The 19869-nt window shown below is 38.0% G+C and overlaps 1 long non-coding RNA gene across 3 annotated transcripts in view; it reads left to right on the top strand.

Annotated features, from left to right (window-relative positions):
• The window catches only part of LOC118904869, an 87319-nt gene extending 69856 nt beyond the window's left edge, over nucleotides 1-17463 (top strand). Inside the window, exon 3 of one of the 3 annotated variants that reach the window (XR_005022111.1) lies at nucleotides 17317-17463. This is a non-coding gene — a long non-coding RNA (uncharacterized LOC118904869). Of the gene's footprint in view, nucleotides 1-5016; nucleotides 5193-12050; nucleotides 12120-17316 lie in introns of those variants that run through there. The other 2 variants (XR_005022110.1, XR_005022112.1) reach the window with 2 other exon arrangements.
• The last annotated feature ends 2406 nt before the right edge of the window (nucleotides 17464-19869 follow it).

The raw sequence follows: 19869 nt of genomic DNA, 5'->3' as shown, positions 1-19869 counted from the left end.
AGGAGCTGCTGCTCAATCTGGCTGGAAGACGAATGCAGATGTGAGGAGGGTGAGAAAAGACTGTGGGAACCAGACAGCTAATGTACCTTCACCAACTGATACAACTGGATACATACATACATACATAGATTGTGATAGGAGTTTGAAGTTTATATTTAATGACCCAGGTCCTAGATGGTGAGTAGTAATAATCACATCTCCAATGTTCCACACAGGCTACATGCTGCTGTTTTAGGGAATCCCCTTCCCCTACTTCTACCTCCCTAAAGATTATTGTTGATGTCTACTTTATCTGCATTTCACCTGCACAAAAATGTGAGCAGCGATAAGCAGTCTTTGACTCTATTTTCTCAAAGCGTTTTTCCCCTATTCTATTTTGTTTAATTCCACTAAATAAACACATCCCTCTTCCAAAACAGATGCCAACAAAACGTGAGCTTTCAGATGAACAAGGTAGAGTACAAAATTCTGCCAGAAGGCTATACCAAGAAATGTGAAGCGTCTGAGATTTTACTGTACTTATAAGCTGACAAGTTAGTTTGCTAGTTTCATGGATGCAGGCAGAAGCATAGACAGGACGTTATTGCTCATGGCACAGCAAGCAGCAGGAAGATTGGCATATTTGCATTAGTTCCCCTTGTTCTCAAGTCCTAGCGGGTGGGGGACAATGTGGATGGGCCTGTTTGACACCTGCCTACTTGGTGGATGCGTTACTGCAGAGGAACCCTGAGCTTAAGGAACCCCGATGTTTTATAATGGGAAGTTTTCAGAGGGAGACCTTATCTTCATTATACAGGACTGTAAGCATGCTTGCCTGTCGTTCTGGAGGGAGATGTCTCTGTCTTTCAAGGCTGTTTACTGTACAGACATCCTGGAAAAGAGGTCTAGAATAAAGATACCCAGTGCCTCTACTTGCAAGAGACACATGAAACTCCCTGGAGAAGCATCTCCCTACAGATTACTCAGCTCTGTTTCTCACTACCATCCTCATGCTCCCTGCCCCCTCTTCACTGTCTGCCACATTATGCTCCCACTGTGCCCTGTACCCGCTCCCTCACCCCACTGATCACTCTGCATTGTACCCGCTTGCTCAGTTATGTGCGTCTCCCATTTGACTATAAACTTCTAATAGGATGAGACCATTATTCATCTTGGCATCACCGGTCCAGCACAGTGCTTGACCCTCAAGGGAACTCAGCAAATGTTGAAATAATGAATGACAACATTTAGATACTTCCTTGAAGTCAGGGTCTCTATCCTATACATCTTTGTATCACAAACTGTATATCCTAAAAGAATTTTTTTCCTATAACAGACATAATTATCATAATAAAATTAAGTAATTAGTAATAAATTTCCCAAGCAGGCTAGCAAAGTCCAGCCTTCCAGACCAGTGATCTCAAATTGAAAAACAAACTAGCTCTCTTAAATCATAGCTGCATTTCATAGCAAGATCATTTTGAAAAGCAAAATATTTTAAATATTGCCCTTTTTTCATTTTTTTAATCATGCATCTTTCCCATATGTTTTTATAGCTTTTAAGATTATTGTTCATGGTATCTCAGGTTTTTTTCTTTTATCACAAACATTCTTTATATGAAACTCATAGTTCTAGTCTTCACTTGAGCAACAAAATATGTTCACATAATTTTCTCTTGAAACAGACTCTTTGATTTCCCCACTTAGGATAGAGAGAACACAGTATGAATGGTTTTACTTGCCTTTTAACTCTGCTATAAGAAAAACAGTGCCGTGGGACAGCTGCAGGCGGTGCCTCTTGGCCTCAGCGATTGGGATTTCACAGGGAGAGGGTAGAGGCAGAGGAAGCTCACGTCTTCCCTCAGGGATGATTGTTTCTCAGTCCAGCCCAGTGCTGTCAGGTCTCCTGACATTCTAAGACGTGTTTGAAATCTGGATTTTTTTGGTGAAAGCTCCTAATTTTATTTATTGACCATTTACTCAAGAAAAAAACCAAATACGATGTACAGATTTCTCAGACCCTGGGCCCTAAATTTGTTATGTCTGAAACTGCCTGGAGTAGAGAAGAGACAGGTGCCTAAGGGGGGGTTAAAGGTCAACATGGGAACAGTAAACAAATGGATGAAACATCTACACTGCAGGCACATGGCAGAGAAAAGCTTTTTATGGTGCATAGAATACATGGCGAACGTGCAACGATTAGACTTGCATCCTGTCCTAAAGAAGCTTCCAGTCTATGGGTAATGTCATGTGAAAGCCAGGGGCACTTTCAGTGTTTGATTTACTGAGTACTTGAAAGTCCTAGATAGACTCTTCTTACATTTTTTTATTTACTTAATTTTTAATATTTCTTATTTTTTTATTGAAGTATAGTTGCTGTACAATATTATATAAGTTACAGGTGTACAAGATAGTGATTCACAATTTTTAAAGTGTATACTCAATTTACAGTTATTATAAAATATTGGCTATATTCCCCATGTTGTCCAGATAGAGCCTTTTAAGTACCTTTTGTGGATGTACCTTCTGCAAAGACTATCAAGTCTTTCAGAGAAACGTTCATGAAAAAGACTTGGCCTAGTTTCATCCTATAAAGAGCAGGCAAAATAACAGTCAGGGAGGTACATATACAACTGCACCCCACACACATGCATATATTCACCAGGGTCAAACCATCCTTGGTAAGAGAAAACACTGGCACTCTAGGGGAACATAGCCTAGAAGAAGTAATAGTTTAACAGAGTCAGAGGAAAGCCAGCCCTGCCTCAGGATGAGAGGAGCTAGGCGGCGAAGCACCACAGGGGACATTGGTGATGCTTCTCAGAACAGTTTTCCAATGCCATGCACGGAGGACAGGCGAGGAGTCTCAACATTTATGTGTATGGCCTTGCAGTTAAGAAATGAGCCTTTGAAATCAAACAAATCTGGTTCAAATTCTGGCTCTGTTATTTACAAGCTGAGTGGCTTTGACCAAGTAACTTCATATCCCTAAGCTTCAGTTTCCTCATCTATACAATGGAAATAATAAAAATAACAATGTGTACCACATGAAATTTTGTAAGCATATGACTAAAACCTCTGGAGTAGGATCCTTTTGTAAGGATACGACTAAAACCTCTGGAGTAGAGAAGGAATGGAGAAGTGTGGCAGAGTGTGGACTGCAGTGAAGCAGGCGTCCGCAGGCTGGAGAAGTGGGGCAGAGGCAGGGCCAGAGGGGCAGCTGAAGGCAAGCAGTCCAGTGTGGCAGTGATATGAAGCCCAAGTAATAGCAGGGCCTGGGCCAGTGGAGAATGGAGATGGGAGCGAAAGCACACAAGAAGGACTTGGTGGAATGACAGCTCCCTGTATGAGTTTGCAGCCATTCCTAGATCCTTGTGGTAAAGAAGCAATTGTGTATATTTTTATTTTCATTGGTCAATTCCCTTGGTATGAAACTGGCAAAAATCTCCTTCAAAGGTCTAGAAAAATTACAGCGTGAAATTATGACAATGAGTTTATAAAACATAGATTGTGATATGGATCCTTAATTTCTTGGAGGCAGGAAATATAACATAGCCTTTAAACTACTTTGACTTCTCAGGCTTTGTTTTATTTTAAGGGACTTTAGAAAACAAACCCTTGGGTGAAAATAGAGTCTTAGGTTTTTACTCTGGCTTTACAGCTAACTTCCTTGAATAGAACAGTTGATCACTCTGTGCTCCGTGTTTGCCATCTGGAAAATGGGAATTAATAATATCTGCATCTGCTTTCTCCATGAAGATGATGTGTGGGTAAAGGTGATACATGAAACATCTAGCACCTGAGACAGAATGTGTAGTAAGAATTCTAGATTGTGTATCATTTATTGATAATACATTTTACAAAATTTTATAAAAAATGAGTCCCCCCCCTATTTTTTTTAGAAACAAGAGAGATTGTTGTCTCTATTACTCTCAAAAAGAAAACCACAATACGCTGTCTTTTTCATAATGTTTGAGAAAATTGGCAAAGAGGATTGAAGAGTGAGTCTTTTCTAAAACTTCTATTACTGTAGATATTGGCCACTTCAGAAATAAAGATCTCATTACATTACTGTTAATGGTGGGAAACAAACCATTTCACTTAGATTTTCAAAAGATATTAATAAACTGTTCTTTTAAAGACTCTCAAAACCATGTTTCATTGTATACCTATAGGAACATCATTTCTTGATTCAAAAGATTAAAAGAGCAACATCAAGGTTACCCATGACTGATGGTAAGTAATTCACTCTCAATATTTATATATATATTGCCTTCAGAAAAAGAGCATGAAATCTAGAATATATAAATATTAAGCAAAAGTAAATCCTTCAGAATGTTTCCAGCATGAGGAAGCTGGGCAGAAAGACTCAGAATGAGACTCCAGGATAGCGACTAAAGGAAGAAAACACTTTTAATATCTATAAACTCTAATATTTTGACATAGCTAGAGAGCTTCTATTTTTAAAATACCAAGTGTTTTTATAATCTTTAAAATTATTTTACACCATCTCATTATTTTAACAATATGGATATTTCAGACATGGAATTTATGGTAGATAATCTGGACTGAATATTTTCAATGGGAAGCACCTTGAAGGCCTCTCCCACTAAAACATAACTAGATACTGAATATAATAAACTTTAAATTGCATTTTGGATTCTCAGAAAATTTTAAAAAATTCTGAAGATTTCCTCTCTCTCTGAAAAAAAGAAAAAAATGAGCTGAATCCAGAGCTTGAAACTGTGAACACAGAAGAAATTGGAAAGATTGAGCTGTTCCATGTCAATATTTTACAGCATCACCACGGTCCACAAACTCCAACGTATCCGAAACAGGATGAACCCAAAAAGTCTGCCAAGAAACATTATATTAATAGCTGTAGAACACTAAAGATTAAGTACTCAAAAGGAAATCAAAGTGAAAACTAAAATAACCAACAAAAGGTATGACAGCAGATTTCTTGATGCAAATAAAGGGAGCTGGAAGACAGTGGAACGTATTTTCATTTTCTTTCCTCACCTTGCTATCCCACAGGACAACTAGCTGGCCCAATGCATTGATGACATCATGCTGACTGAACCTTACTAGATGTCCTAGTAAGACACATGCAGCAGCTTTGGGGAGACAAATCAGATCATCAGGAGTACTTTCTGGGTCTTCCTGAGAAAAATCTCCTGGAAAATGGAAATACCTACATTAATACGTATTAAAATGCCTCAATAATGAAACAATGTGTTCTTGCTGTTTGTAATAGAGATAAACCCATGGTATAGAATATAAAGTCCAGAAACAGACCTAAATACACATGGGAATAGCATGTGATAAAGATGGCATTTCAAAATAGTGTGGAAATTATGGACAGTTAATAAATGAATAAATGAAACAAATTTATAGCCTTCTAAAAATAATATACTGAAGTTGGAACTATACCTCATCATCAAAAAATTCAAATAGATCAAAAGATTTACATATAAAAACTAAAATCATAAAAGTACTTGAAAAAAACTAGAGATGATTCTTTTTTTATTATTATTTTTTAATTTTTATTTTGCGGCTGTGTTGGGTCTTCGTTTCTGTGCGAGGGCCTTCTCTAGTTGTGGCAAGCGGGGGCCACTCCTCATCGCGGTGCGCGGACCTCTCACTATCGCGGCCTCTCCTGTTGCGGAGCACAGGCTCCAGACGCGCAGGCTCAGTAATTGTGGCTCACGGGCCCAGTTGCTCCGCGGCACGTGGGATCCTCCCAGACCAGGGCTCGAACCCGTGTCCCCTGCACTGGCAGGCAGATTCTCAACCACTGCGCCACCAGGGAAGCCCCGAGATGATTCTTTTATAAACTCAGAATGGGTTATTAATTGTAATAGAAAAGTTTGTTATATTTAACCACATAAAATAAAAAATTTCTACATGGTGAAAACGGAAAAAAATATGAAAATAAACTCAAAATAAATGACAAGCTGAGAAAAATCATTTGCAATTCATAGACCAAGGGCTGATCTAATACATAAAGTGCTTGTTATGGGTAAAAAAAGACCATCATTGCAATAGAAAAATAGGCAAAAGATATGAACAGACAGTTAACAGAAAAGGAACTACAGATGTCCCTAAAACTCATTAAAATATTCCTAATGTTAATGATAGTAAGAGAAAGGTGATTTAAAACTACATTTGCAATCAGATTGTTAAATATCTAAAGGTGTGATAATGCCCTCTCTTTGAGTCCATGAACATTCTCATACATTGCTCTTGGGAGTTTAAATTTGTCCAATCTTTTATAGGGTAATTTGGCAATATGTTTCAAAAATTACAAATACATAGACACTTTGAGCCAAGAATTGCACTCTGTAAATCTATCCGATAGATGTATTTTCACATGTGTGAAATGAAATTCAAGGTTAGTCCTTATAAGAAATATATTGGTAATAACCTAAGTGTAGATCAGTAGGACACTGGTTCAATAGGGATACGATGCAGATAGTGAATAACAAGGAGGTGCTCTCTGTACAGCAACAGAAAGCTCTCTAAGGTACAGAGGTAAATGGGAAAAGCAAGACAAGAAAATTAAAATTATAAAAATATAGTCAAAAATTAAGAAGTTATATCTAAGCTAGACATTATATCTAGTTATATGTAAAATTTTACCTAAAATACTTCTGGTAGGCTATATGAAAAACAGCAATAGCTATGTACCTGGAGGTACATGCCTTTTATAAGAAACACATTTAAGAATATAAAGAAATACATATATTGATATATAGATATTAGGCAAATACTAACCAAAGAGAGCTTCGATAGCAGACAAAATTGACTTTAAGACAGAATAAAATGTCGTTAGGATGCCATTAGAGATGGAGAGAGTCACTGCATAAAGATAAAAGGTTCAACTCATCAGAATATGTGTTCCAAATTTGTACACAAATGAATTATCCTCACAATATCTAAAGAAAGATTTAGACAAAATTCAACAACACAGTGGGAGATTTAGACACAATCTCCTATTACTAATAGGTAAAATTAGTAAAAATATAAATGATTTGGACAACACTATTAATAAGCCTGATTGAATCTAGAAATACAGGTCAGCATCCAACTGATACTGTCTTCTTAAGCAAATATAAAACAAATGAATTAAAGTTCTACTAATTCTACCAAACAGGTCTCAATAATTTTAAAGAAAGTTCTTATAAAGTACTCACTGTTTACAATGCAATTAAATTAGAAGTCAAAAACAATAAGAAATAAAGTCTCCGTATGTATGTAAATTAGAAACACAATTCTGAATAAGTCATATAACCTAGGAAAACTCAAAATGGGAAATACTTCTAATTGAGTGGACTTTTCTTTCAATTTTGAGAGCAATGACAAATTATTTTAAGTAAATAAGAACATCAGAATTTCTACTTTGTACTATGCAAAATATAAGCTGCATTATGATCTTAAGTATTATAACAAGAATGATTGAACAATGATCCATGCGGGTTAGGAATCAGAAGCAACTAAATAACTTGATTTTAGTGACATTTATAATTTTAGAAGGTAGACAAATAGTGAAAGTCAAAGTTGTAGAATCTTAGTACTGCTCGGGGATTTTAAATAATAAATTTAATTCTGTTTTACCCGATAAGGAAAATTAAGGTTGAGAGAAGTGTCATAAAATCTTCTACAATTAGTTGATGTCAAACTAGGATTCTAACCAAGGTCTCCTGACAGCAGAATGTCACAGATTCAGACAGACATGGGGGGGGGGGCTCGAGTCTTTTCTCCACAATTTACCTAGCAGAGCTTCAGTTTTCATATCTGCAACAACAAAAAAAAGAATTAATTGGTTAATGGTTCTTATTTCCAAGTTTGTAGAATTTGTAAAATTTTATGAACTATTACATCTGAGTAAAGAATGCTCATTGTTTACCAGATAATAGCCTTTCTATTAACAACTGGTTCTGAGAAACTTGCTGCCATATTTTAAACATAAAATGATACTGTGCTCATCTATTTCTTAAAGGGATTCATGCCTTAAGTTATATTTTTACATAAATGCTACTTTGAGATACGCTAGAGAGTTTGAAATAGCCATTTGTGAATGTGAATAGACTGCTACACAAATATTCTAGGACAGTAGTGTATTGAATTTTAGTCATAATTATCTCTGATTACCCCCTTGACACCAAGCAACTTTATTTTTTTCTCGTCTCCGTTTCTGAAATGAGCATTATGATTAATCTGGCCTCTAACATTTCAGTTGTGCTTGGATGTCTGTTTTGCTTGATTCCACACCTTCTATGTGAGGTTGACTGATGAACACTATGCCCATGTGGCAGGTAATGGTTCTAAGGGGGTTCAGCTAGACCAGCAGCCTCGTTTCTCAGCTTATTTTCCAAAACCCAAGAGATTTAGTTAGGGAAGCTATTCCACAGAAGAGAGGACGGACCCTGTAATGCTCCTGCAGGGTTGAAGCTGGAAGATAATTTCTGTCTCATTCTGAGGAATAGAAGCCACAAACTGGCAGGCAAGATCTCACAGAATTCTCAGGTCAACCTCTGTGAAAGCATCTCTGCCTGAGGACTTGTAGTCTGTACCCGATCTCTCTCTCGTGGAACTTCAAAATGTGGAGGCCTTGGGTCTACAATGACCAACTGATTCCATATTTCAGGGGAAAACCCCAGGCCTCTGTATTTTAAGAGTTTGATTTAGATTCTGATAGATACCAAGTTTAGGAACTAAGCGCTAAGTTTCCTTCTTTCTAAATCACAGCTCTGATGATATCATTTCCTTGCTCAAAAATCTTTAACAGCTTCCTATTGCCCCAGGAATTAGGTACTGACTGTTTAGGTTGCCATTTGCCTTCCACAATATCATCTAGAAAGCTCTGTTTCCCTGTCTCATATCCCATAGCCTTGTGACAGAAAAACCCAAGGGCACAAACTGAACATACTCTAATCTTTCCAAAAGCCTGTCTCCAAATCAATGGCATGAGATCACCTGGAGCGCTTGTTAAAATGGCAGTTTCCCATTGCTGCTGCCACCCTTCCTCAACTCAGTGGGTGCAGGGATCCGCCTTTCTAACAAGCAACTGAGGTGAGCCTGAAGAAGATCTTGTTACTTACTCCTCATGCTGTTTTCAACCCAGGTGTGCCCTGCTCCACCAGTCAGACTCTTAAGGCTCAGCTCAGATTCACCATCAACTGTTTGACCACCCCTCTGACTACAAGACCCTAATATATAGCATCTTTGGTCTTTTATTTAATGTCTCTTGTGCTCTCCCTGCTCATAGATCCCTGAGGACAGAATCTGTCTTCCCATTTTTATAGTCTCCATAATGCTTAGTATAGTGAGTGCTTCAAGATGAGTGATCAATCAGTTTCTCTGGAATTGAATAGAATACCAAAATGGGATGGAGCCTGGCCTGGTAGAGAGTGTGACAGAGCTAAAACGGGTGCCGGGGAAGGGGTACAGAAGGAGTCGGATTCTCAGGCGGTGGACGGGGGCAAGGCATTTGGCAGAGCTAGAACTTCTCTAAAAAGTTAACATTGTCTATTGTCCAGGAAAGTGGGAAACATACACATACATAATGGTGGTGAAAATAACTTCAATTACGTATTCAGTCTGCATTAAAGGAGAGAAATATGCCCAGCCTCAACAGTGGTTATCTCTAGAACTATGGGGGCTTTTGTTTTTCTAGCTCTGATTTTATATTTTTTCACAAGTTTTCTTCAATAAGAAACATTTTATTTTTACAATCATATGAAAAGTGGTTTTTTTTGTTTTTTTGTTTTGTTTAGTTAATCATCAGATAATTTTCCATTTTGTCCCAAAGTTACTCTTTTAACTGGGGGAGGATTACCTACAGCTTACAGCAGTTTAACATTCAGTCAGCAAACATTTACTAAACAACATCAGTTGCCAGGAACTTCGCTAGACCCTGAGAACACCACGATGGCTAACACAAGGTCCCTGTTCTCACAGAGCTAACAGGCTGGTTGGGCACAATCACAAGGGTAGAGCAGTTCAATATTATGTGTTAAACACAGCAACAGAGAAAGGCACAGGGTTCTAGGAATCACCTAGCTGTGCCACCCAATCCTGGCCCCCCTGGTGGAGGCTTCATTGATGCGGAGGACTTGAGGGGTTCCAAGGACAAATAGGAGTTAGTCAGCTCTAGAAGTAAAGAATAGGAATTCCAGGTAAAGGAAAGCGTGAAATGGGTAGAGGCAAGAAGCAGCATTCCAGCTCTGGGGATGCTTCTATTCAATTGGGTTTTGGGGAGGAAACAGTGAGCGATGAGGTAGAAAAGCAAATGGGTGTCGGCCACCAGAGAATGCTGGCAGTCATAAGAAGGAGGTTGCATATTAGTTATCTATTTTATATATAGTAGTGTGTATATGTCAATCCCAATCTCCCAGTTAATCCCTCCCCCTGCCATTACCCCCCGGTAACCATAAATTTGTTTTCTACATCTGTAACTCTGTTTCTGCTTTGTAGATAAGTTCATTTGTACCCTTTTTTTAGATTCCACATATGAGCGATATCATATGATATTTGTCTTTTCTGTCTGACTTACTTCACTCAGTATGGCAATCTCAAGGTCCATCCATGTTGCTGCAAATGGTATTATTTTTTCTTTTTTATGGCTGAGTAATATTCCATTGTATACATGTACCACATCTTCTTTATCCATTCCTCTGTATAGCACAGGGAACTCTACTCAATACTCTGTAATGGCCTATGTGGGAAAAGAATCTAAAACCAAGTGCACATATATATATATATAACTGATTCACTTTGCTGTATACCTGAAACTAACACAAAATTGTAAATCAACTATACTCCAGTAAAAATTAAAAAATAAAAAGAAGGAGGTTGCAAACACATTTCTCTATTTTTGTTTCAAAATCTCATTAAATCTCATTTTGCTTTTTGTAGTGGTCTGGTATTTAAAACATCACAGAATAACTACACCACAAAGCTCCTGTATAAAGTCTTCTTTATGTAGCAGATAATTGAGAGAGAAACTCTAAGTTGTTTCTGAACCTGACTGATAATCAGAATCACTGTGAGTTCTTGAAAAAACACAGATTCCCTGCCCACCCCAGACAAGATATTTAAATTCTCAGTTAATTCTAATAATAAATCCTGTTTGGGAACTATTCTTCTAGATGCTCTGTTGTTTTCAACCCTTTCTGCCATTAGAATCACCTGGAGAACTTCTTTAACCTATAGATGTCCAGGCAGGTCCATCACCGAAGGTTCTGGTTTATTGATCCCAGGCGAGGCCAGCCATCTGCATTTAACAAAAAATTCCCAGGTGATACTAGTGTGCAGTCCGGCTAAGAACTACTGCTGAGTCTCAACTCACTGCTGCACCAGATAAGATGTACTGGCGGAAAGGCGGGGGAGAGGAGATGGACATATAGAAACAGGCAGGTGGTGGGCAGGATGGCATCCTGGTTAAGAGCACTAGCTTTGGAATCAGGTACACAGGGCTTGGGCTTCACCAGTTATGAGACAATCATCAGGCTACTTAATCTCTCTGAGCCTCAGCTTCCTCACCTGTAAATGAAGTTGATTATGTGGCTGTAAAGTTCTTAGCATCATGTATGTTAAATGTGAGCTATTAGTATTAAGAAAGTATTTTAGGCAGAAGGAAGTATTAAGTGTTGCTGGAGGATGCAATGAGATTAGTCCTAAAGATTTTCAATGAAATTAGCAACATGAAAGTCATGGTAATCTCATCGAGAGCAATTTGGGTACAGTGATAGGGAGGAAATCCAAAATTTATTCTGAGCTCTATTTCTATAATCATTTAGATCTCCAGAAAACTACAGACTTGGACTCTGTAACTTTACTGTCTGGTAGAAAGCCCTTCACATACTTTAATATTGTCCTCATTTTTATTAAGAACTCATAAATGAAATGACTGTATTAAAACATTTAACATTGTGCCCTCCATTTTCAAAACGAACCTTTATTTTTAAATGGTTACATGTGTAAGACTTGTGCTTTTTTTGTACATCTGCTATCAAGTACATCATTATAACGTTGTATAATCACCCCTCAATTTTTTTTCTCCTTAGAGCTCAGAGCCAGATGGTTCCCCTGTAGAAGAGCAGACCAAGTCCTGAGAAGCAGTGCAGGCAAGGCAGGTATTAGCACTGGATCTCAACTCTATCCAGACCCCCCAGTACACTTCCAGTCTTGCCTCTTCCCTGTAGCAGGTCCTTCCTTTACGTTGCATTTTGTTTCCTCAAACCTGGCATTTGCACTTTCCTCTGCCTTCCAAGGCATGGATACAGGCTTCCCTTTGCTCCCTGAGCCAATCAGGGCAGCTGAGGTCCCCCCCACACAGATTGCAATAGTGATCAAGCCAAGATGTGTCTAGAAAGTACCATTTCCCAAGATGTAAAATTGACAACAGCCCAGATGACTAATGTTAAGGGAATAACTAAAAACAAAGTAAAACAGAAACAAAAAGCAAAAACCTTAGTCTTAACACACTAAAAATACATTTAAAATGGCAAGTATTCTGATACCTACAAAATATGTATGTCACAGTATTGCAATACATGGCAAAGGGTTCAGTTTAACATATGTACACTGATTATTAATATGTAGACTGAAGTCCATATACATTAACAAAGTAGGAAGGTAATTTAAAAAGAGGTAAAAAGTTAGAGTTTAATATGTGTCAGACTTCCTTACTCTGCAAAAATGGCCTGCCTATGTGAAGAGAAATCAAGCTGGAAACTGCTTGACCTGTTTATGTTAAGTCAGCCTTCCTAAGACTCTTACTAATGAAAGCAATTTGTCCATCAAATCTTTCACCAAGAGCTCAATTACTTTTTAGGATATGCAATGAATAAACATTGGTTTCATCTCTTAAATCAGTTTCACTCTTCTAAATAAGCGACATTTTTGACTTCTGCCATTTGCTAATCAGAACCATAAAAATTAAACCTCAGCATGTCAAGCAGATTTGTAGATGGGAATTCAAAGACAGGTTCTCTATCTATCTCAATGAAACATAGAATCGGCTGCCTTATAAAATTAAACATTTGACATGGAAAATAAATTTTAAAGGAATTATAAACCACTCTGTATTTGCCATGTATGCTTGTACTAAATAAGAAGGTAAATAAATGGACCCTAATTATCATTTTCCATTTAACTAAAAATAAACACACTGACTTGCCTTGAAAATTCAACCACTTATTCAACTGGACACTCTCTAGAAAGCAAATGGTTTTTGCTACATATTTGTATGTCTCCAAACCTTAAGGATCAAACTTAATACTTCCATTTCACTTGTTGGCCTGACCATGGGCGTGACTGCCCATGCCCTGTAGAAGGGGCCTGACTCTGCATATAAACTCCTTGGAGGTCTTACTCCAGGCTTGGTACCCCATATCCATTCCAGAATATGTTTACTCTCTTCTGAGCTTAAAGCCTGACAGTCTTTTACCCAGAGACCCAGTTTTTGCCCTCTGCCTGTGCCCTTTGAATTGGATGAGTCTTTTGGACTACTTGCTTCATTCCATACTCCTGCTCTGCCTCTGGATGGTGTGCTTAGTTTTCTCTTTGCTCTTTCTTGGCAATCAAAGGCTAGACTCACTGCACTTCTGTACCTCCATCAGCTCCTGGCATCAAAACGTAAGGACCCCTGCTCAATTTGGTTTAAGTTGAGTATATATCGAACTCCTCAACTGGGTGAGCAAGTGGGCCTTATAATTTTTTACATTCTTACACACACACACACACACACACACACACACACCCCAAAGGATGAGAAAAAAATATAATACCCTAGCATAACAAGTTCTTGAAATCCAACTTCCTTTCCAATACTTATCCCCACCCTCTCCCCTTAAACTTGATTTCTCCCTCTCTTCTCCTTTAGGATTTTACACCATCAATTAATTGTTCTTTTTTTTATCTTCAATAATTTCTTCTTTACTATCTCCCTAATTTGTTATCATTACATTATTACTGTCAATAGTACCAGTTGCATGACCCAAATCTTAATGTCATCTTTACCTTCTCTACCATTCTTCTCCTCCCCTATGTGTAGACCAAGCCTCTCTTTGTTCCTAACTGCACAGCTGAAATAACGCACTGACTTTCAGTGAGGCTATAGTGAGAGGTCAGAATTATGGAAGTGGGGTCTTTTCACCTACTAGACACTGTGGGGACGACACCTGTCAACCAAAAAGCAATATAGGAGGCTGCAAATAAGAAAAGTGTTTGTTTGAAGTCTTAGGAATTGCAATTTGGGAGACACAGATTTGGCTAAAGCCTAAAGTGTTCTGGGGAAGAGAGAGTCAGAGGTTTATAAAGACAAAAAGCCAGGAGGTTGTTAAAAGTTGCCTGGTGAGAACTGTGATTGACTCTGACTCCAGCCAGGAAATATTTGTCCTTAAGGAATCATGAGTTATTTTAGGATAGGTGGTCCAATAGGTATCTTGAGCTTCTGGCAGATATTCTGGATGACTTCATTAGGACAATAAGTAGTCAAAAGTTCATATTCCATCCAGGCTGAGATGTGCATAAGTCACACTTCCTTAATGGCCTACCAGCTCCATTTTAGAGAGCTCTCAGTATTTCTCAAAGTGTGAAGTATTAGATAAACAACAAAACAACTCTATTAACTGGGTGGACTCCCTCTCCCCTTCAAAAATTTTTTGAGTACTAAGTCATACAACTCTCATTTACTTAGGCAGAGAAGTGGGGGTTCTGTTTGTATGTTTGCAGAGCAGTATTCTAGAAGACAGAGTGCTACACTAACCCTTGATGAAAGCAGCTCTTTTGCCCCTTTCCTGTTTGCCCATTTTTGTCCCCCTCTAGCCTTGAAAGAACCTAATTATAGGAATGAGATCACTAGGCAGTTTAAACTAACTCCTGACTTGTGCTCTCCTGAATGTGCACGATGTCTTGCCTAACCTGTTGATTCTTTTCCTATGTTAAAAGAAGTAGAATGAAGAATTAAGTAGTTAAAGAATAACTAGCTCTACCCACAAAAGCCCCCTGAGCCATCCTGTAGGCAGATCACACAGGAAAGAGATCATGTGAAGAGAGAGTCAGCCAGCCTGCATGCAATGGAGCAGGATGCACAGTCCAACCTCCTGCTTCCATGATTCACTGAGATTCTTCACACTTTTTTCCCTTTAAAAACTGTCAAAGCTTTTAAAAGCTTTTGCACAGCAAAGGAAACTATAAACAAGACAAAAAGACAACCCTCAGAATGGGAGAAAATATTTGCAAATGAAGCAACTGACATAGGATTAATCTCCAAAATATACAAGCAGCTCATGCAGCTCAATATCAAAAAAACAAACAACCCAATCCAAAAATGGGCAGAAGACCTAAATAGACATTTCTCCAAAGAAGATATACAGATTGCCAACAAACACATGAAAGGATGCTAAACATCACTAATCATTAGAGAAATGCAAATCAAAACTACAATGAGATATCATCTCACACCGGTCAGAATGGCCATCATCAAAAAATCTAAAAACAATAAATGCTGGCGAGGGTGTGAATAAAAGGTTACCCTCTTGCACTGTTGGTGGGAACGTAAATTGGTACAGCCACTATGGAGAACAGTATGGAGGTTCCTTAAAAAACTAAAAATAGAACTACCATATGACCCAGCAATCCCACTACTGGGCATATACCCTGAGAAAACCATAATTCAAAAAGACACATGTACCACAATGTTCATTGCAGCACAATTTACAATAGCCAGGACATGGAAGCAACCTAGGTGTCCATCGACAGACGAATGGATAAAGAAGATGTGGCATATATATATACAATGGAATATTACTCAGCCATAAAAAGAAATGAAATTGAGTTATTTGTAGTGAGGTGGATGGACCTAGAGTCTGTCATACAGAGTGAAGTAAGTCAGAAAGAGAAAAACAAATACTGTATGCTAACACATATATATGGAATCTAAAGAAAAAAAAAAAGGTTCTGAAGAACCTAGGGGCAGGAGAGGAATAAAGACGCAGAGGTAGAGAATGGACTTGAGGACATGAGGAGGGGGAAGGGTAAGCTGGGACGAAGTGAGAGAGTGGCATGGACATATATACACTACCAAATGTAAAATAGGTAGCTAGTGAGAAGAAGCTGCATAGCACAGGGAGATCAGCTCGGTGCTTTGTGACCACCTAGAGGGGTAGGATAGGGAGGGTGGGAGGGAGACGCAAGAGGGAAGGGTTATGGGGATATATGTATACGTATAGCTGATTCACTTTGTTATACAGCAGAAACTAACACAACAATGTAAAGCAATTATACTCCACTAAAGATGTTAAAAAAAAAGTTTAAGTGTATTTTACTGTATAAATCTTACATCCCAATTTAAAAAATTAATAGAGATACCAAATCCATTGATTCAGAAAGAAATTTTTTTGGTAAACACTGAATCCATCTACAAATATCTGCAATTGTTATACTTCCTCAATACTTTATGTTCTACTGAATCATGTTTATTGGAATTTTGCCCAAATAAATAGCATCCATCAGTTCAATAGAGTACATCATGATAGAGTACCATACATATATTTGGATCCCCCAAATTTTAAAGGACATTTTCCTTCATTCACAAAATAGCTTACAAATGTGCTAGCAAGTTGCTCTACCTATTGGTTTTCATCTCACCTGGAGAGATTTTATCTATGTACATCATATCTGTTTGGGTTTTTTTTTTTCAGTTATAAAATAATTTATCCCAGATAAGAACAGTTTTATTAAATTGGATGAAAATATCATGTAAATATTTGTTCAAAAAGAGAACTCCCTTTCCTGCAAAATAATCCAAAGGAGGGGTTTTTTTCCTTTTAGTTAAAATTGTTTTATTACAAAATATAGTGCGATGATATGGGACATAATTAATTAAGAATACACATTACAAAAGATAGTTAACAAAATAAATCAGTGATGTCTCCTGCTTTGTGCCTGCCCCAGTGGTTACATATTTTAGATTAAGAACTGTTCAAGTTTGAACCTAAGAGAGAATGGAAACTCCGAGAAATACAATTTTCTTAGATTTTCTTCAGTACAATTTAGGAGGTTAACTTTTCTAGATAGCAATTCACCTAAAATACTTTTTTTTAGCATAAATATTTGACTTGAGCTTGAATGTAGATGCCATCTGCCAAGAGGACTAGTTTTCTTTGGCAAGGAAGAGTATCTGAGAAAACCTTTCAGAGGAGAACCATTGAGAAATAGATGTGCATGTATGAGATTTTTAGTTTTAGTTAAAAACAAAGCTGTCTCTAGACATTCCCACTTATAAAATATTTCTATTTTGTAAGAGAAAATATTTCTATTTTGTAGGGAAAAAGTGGACTTGGAGGTTGAAGACTGGGTAGGGTAATAATACAAGTGTTTTTGAATTGCTGTCTTGAAAGTGATAAAAGAAGTTGAAGTGAACCTTGGAACTTCATTCTGATACTTCTGGATGGTTAAAAGCAGGAACAAATGAAGCAGGTAAAAAGTATCTTGCTTTATTCTGATGTACTGTGGCATAAAATCATAAGCAAAAATACAGCAATATAACATCAGGTGCTGCTTCAGAAATAAGGTTATATGCATTTACCTCTGTGGTGAATAAGAAGGTACAACTGAGAAATTCTCTCTTAGCTATCCCGAACACTACATATGAAGTAAAGGATACTGGAAGCTATTTGTTTTTTCTTTTTAAATGTTTTATTGTTTTAGTTAAATGACATATTTATTGTAATTAGTGTAACCATGCAAAAATGTCTAAATAACCAATGATGCACTCCTTATCCCCCTGAGGTAACCAAAGTTAGCCTAGTGTCCTAGGTCGAATTCTCCCAGAAGCAAATGCTGAGACAACAATTTGGGTGGAAGTGATTTACCAAGGATTTACTGCCAGGAGAAACCAGTAAGGAAATGGAAGATATAGGATAGAAATAAGGAAGGAGCCAGGCAAGGGTGGAAGTTCAGAAGAAGTGCCAAACTCCACCTGCTCTCTCAGAAAGCTCTGGAGTGTAAATTATGCCTTGAGAGTCTGTCTGCCTGGAGACGAAACCTTTGTACTCAGCCCAGTACAAAAGCCCATGGAGGGATGGGGGTGAGACAGTGGTTCTAACTCCCAAGTGTTTCTAGCTCTCTTAGGAAATGAGTTAACCCCTGTGTCCAAAGCAATCTTTTCAATGTCATAGGTAAGTCTTAGCAGCAGAACATGCCAAAGCTGGGATGCGTGCACAGAGCTGACGCAAAGACAAGGGCATCTAGGTGGGGAATGGACATTGCCTTCCACACCTTTCTCCATATGAGTATATAAACACTTATATATTTGCACATACAAATATACACACATATAGTTCCAATATATGTATATATGTATATGTGTTTTTTAAATATTTGTGTGTATATACAAACACACACACTTGTGCTTTTGCTAAGAAATGAAATATATTTTTCACTATTCCTCAACCTGCTTTACTCACTAGCTAATTCATAAGAACAGATGTATTTGTCCAGTTCAATAGATACAGCACTAACTTGTTTATTAATAGCTGCATAATATTCCATAATTAAGATGGGCTATAATTAATCTAACCTTTCCCCAACTAATGGACATTTAGTTTTGCTGTTCTTGCCACCACGAAGAATTGAAACATAAAAAAACAAAACAAAACCTTGTTTCTACAGGCTGCCGTTTCAAAAGTGGGACTGCTAAATCAAAGATATGTATGTGCCTTTATAATTTGCAGATAGTGCCATATTTCTTTTTCAATGGTTAGATAGCTCAAACACTTCCTATCTCTAGCATCCAAAATGTCCTGATTCTGAAGTGCTGACAGGAATTGAGGTTGTTGTTCATAATATCCATAGCACTGGTCCTCTTTGTATGTCTGTCCTTGTCTGCTATCTTCCTCCTTTTAGGATCTAGTCTGAAAAAAAAAGAATCTTGGGACTATTTTTCTATATATCTGTAGGAGACATTAAGTAAATAGTCAATAATGACTTCTAAGTATCCAATTCATGATGGAAAACGACAAATCCTGAATTTTCTTCTTTCACTTAAGTGCACCTTGGAAAAATGTAAATGCTAACACAAAAGGCACTTAAAAGCTATGTTAAGAGCATTTCAAGAAAGAGGTGTACTCTGCTTCAGAAAGATCGCTGTGGTAGTTTGGATTCCTGGGAAAGCAGTCTCTGAGATGGCAGTTTGTCATTAGCAAGTAATCTTGATATCAACACGTGCTGGAGAGTAGAAGTAAGCAGGATTGGACGGAGGGAAAATTGGGGTTAGGAGATTCCATGTCAATAAAGGCATGAGCTGACGTCACGGGAAGCTTGAAAGCTGGGTCAGCCTACCGAGTGGTCAGTTGCAACAAGGAGGCTGGGCTTTATCCCCCCTCACTGACCTGGCGTTGGCTGCAGGCTGCCTCAGGGGAGCTGGGGACAGAGAGAGTGGCTCTCCAGCAGAGAGCAATCACAAAGGAGTGTTGTCAGTAAACAGCACGCTGAGAAGTTGGGGAGCAAGTCTTTCAGTCCTGAAGGGGGCTCTAGGTGGTGCACCTGAGCACCCACCATAATTAACAGAAGCCAAAAAAGCAGTTCTTCTTGTATCCTCACATGGTGGAGAGACTGGGAGAGCTCTTGGGGTTCCCTATTATAATAGCACAAATCCTATTCATGAGAGCTTTATCCTCATGACCTAATCACCTCCCAAAGCATGACCTTCTCATACCATCACGTCGTGGGCTAGGATTTCAATATATGAATTCTGGGGGGACGCAAACATTCAGTCCATAACAGAAAGTTCAGATAAACTTCTTGAGGAAAAAGTTGAAGAGATAAGTGAAGAGATTAAGGGAACAAGCAAAAGTCTCCCTAGAAACATAAATCTTA

Source organism: Balaenoptera musculus, chromosome 12 (genome assembly GCF_009873245.2).
Source record: "Balaenoptera musculus isolate JJ_BM4_2016_0621 chromosome 12, mBalMus1.pri.v3, whole genome shotgun sequence".
In the NCBI taxonomy this organism is placed as follows: domain Eukaryota; kingdom Metazoa; phylum Chordata; class Mammalia; order Artiodactyla; family Balaenopteridae; genus Balaenoptera; species Balaenoptera musculus.
This window is presented reverse-complemented; position numbering and strand designations above follow the sequence as displayed.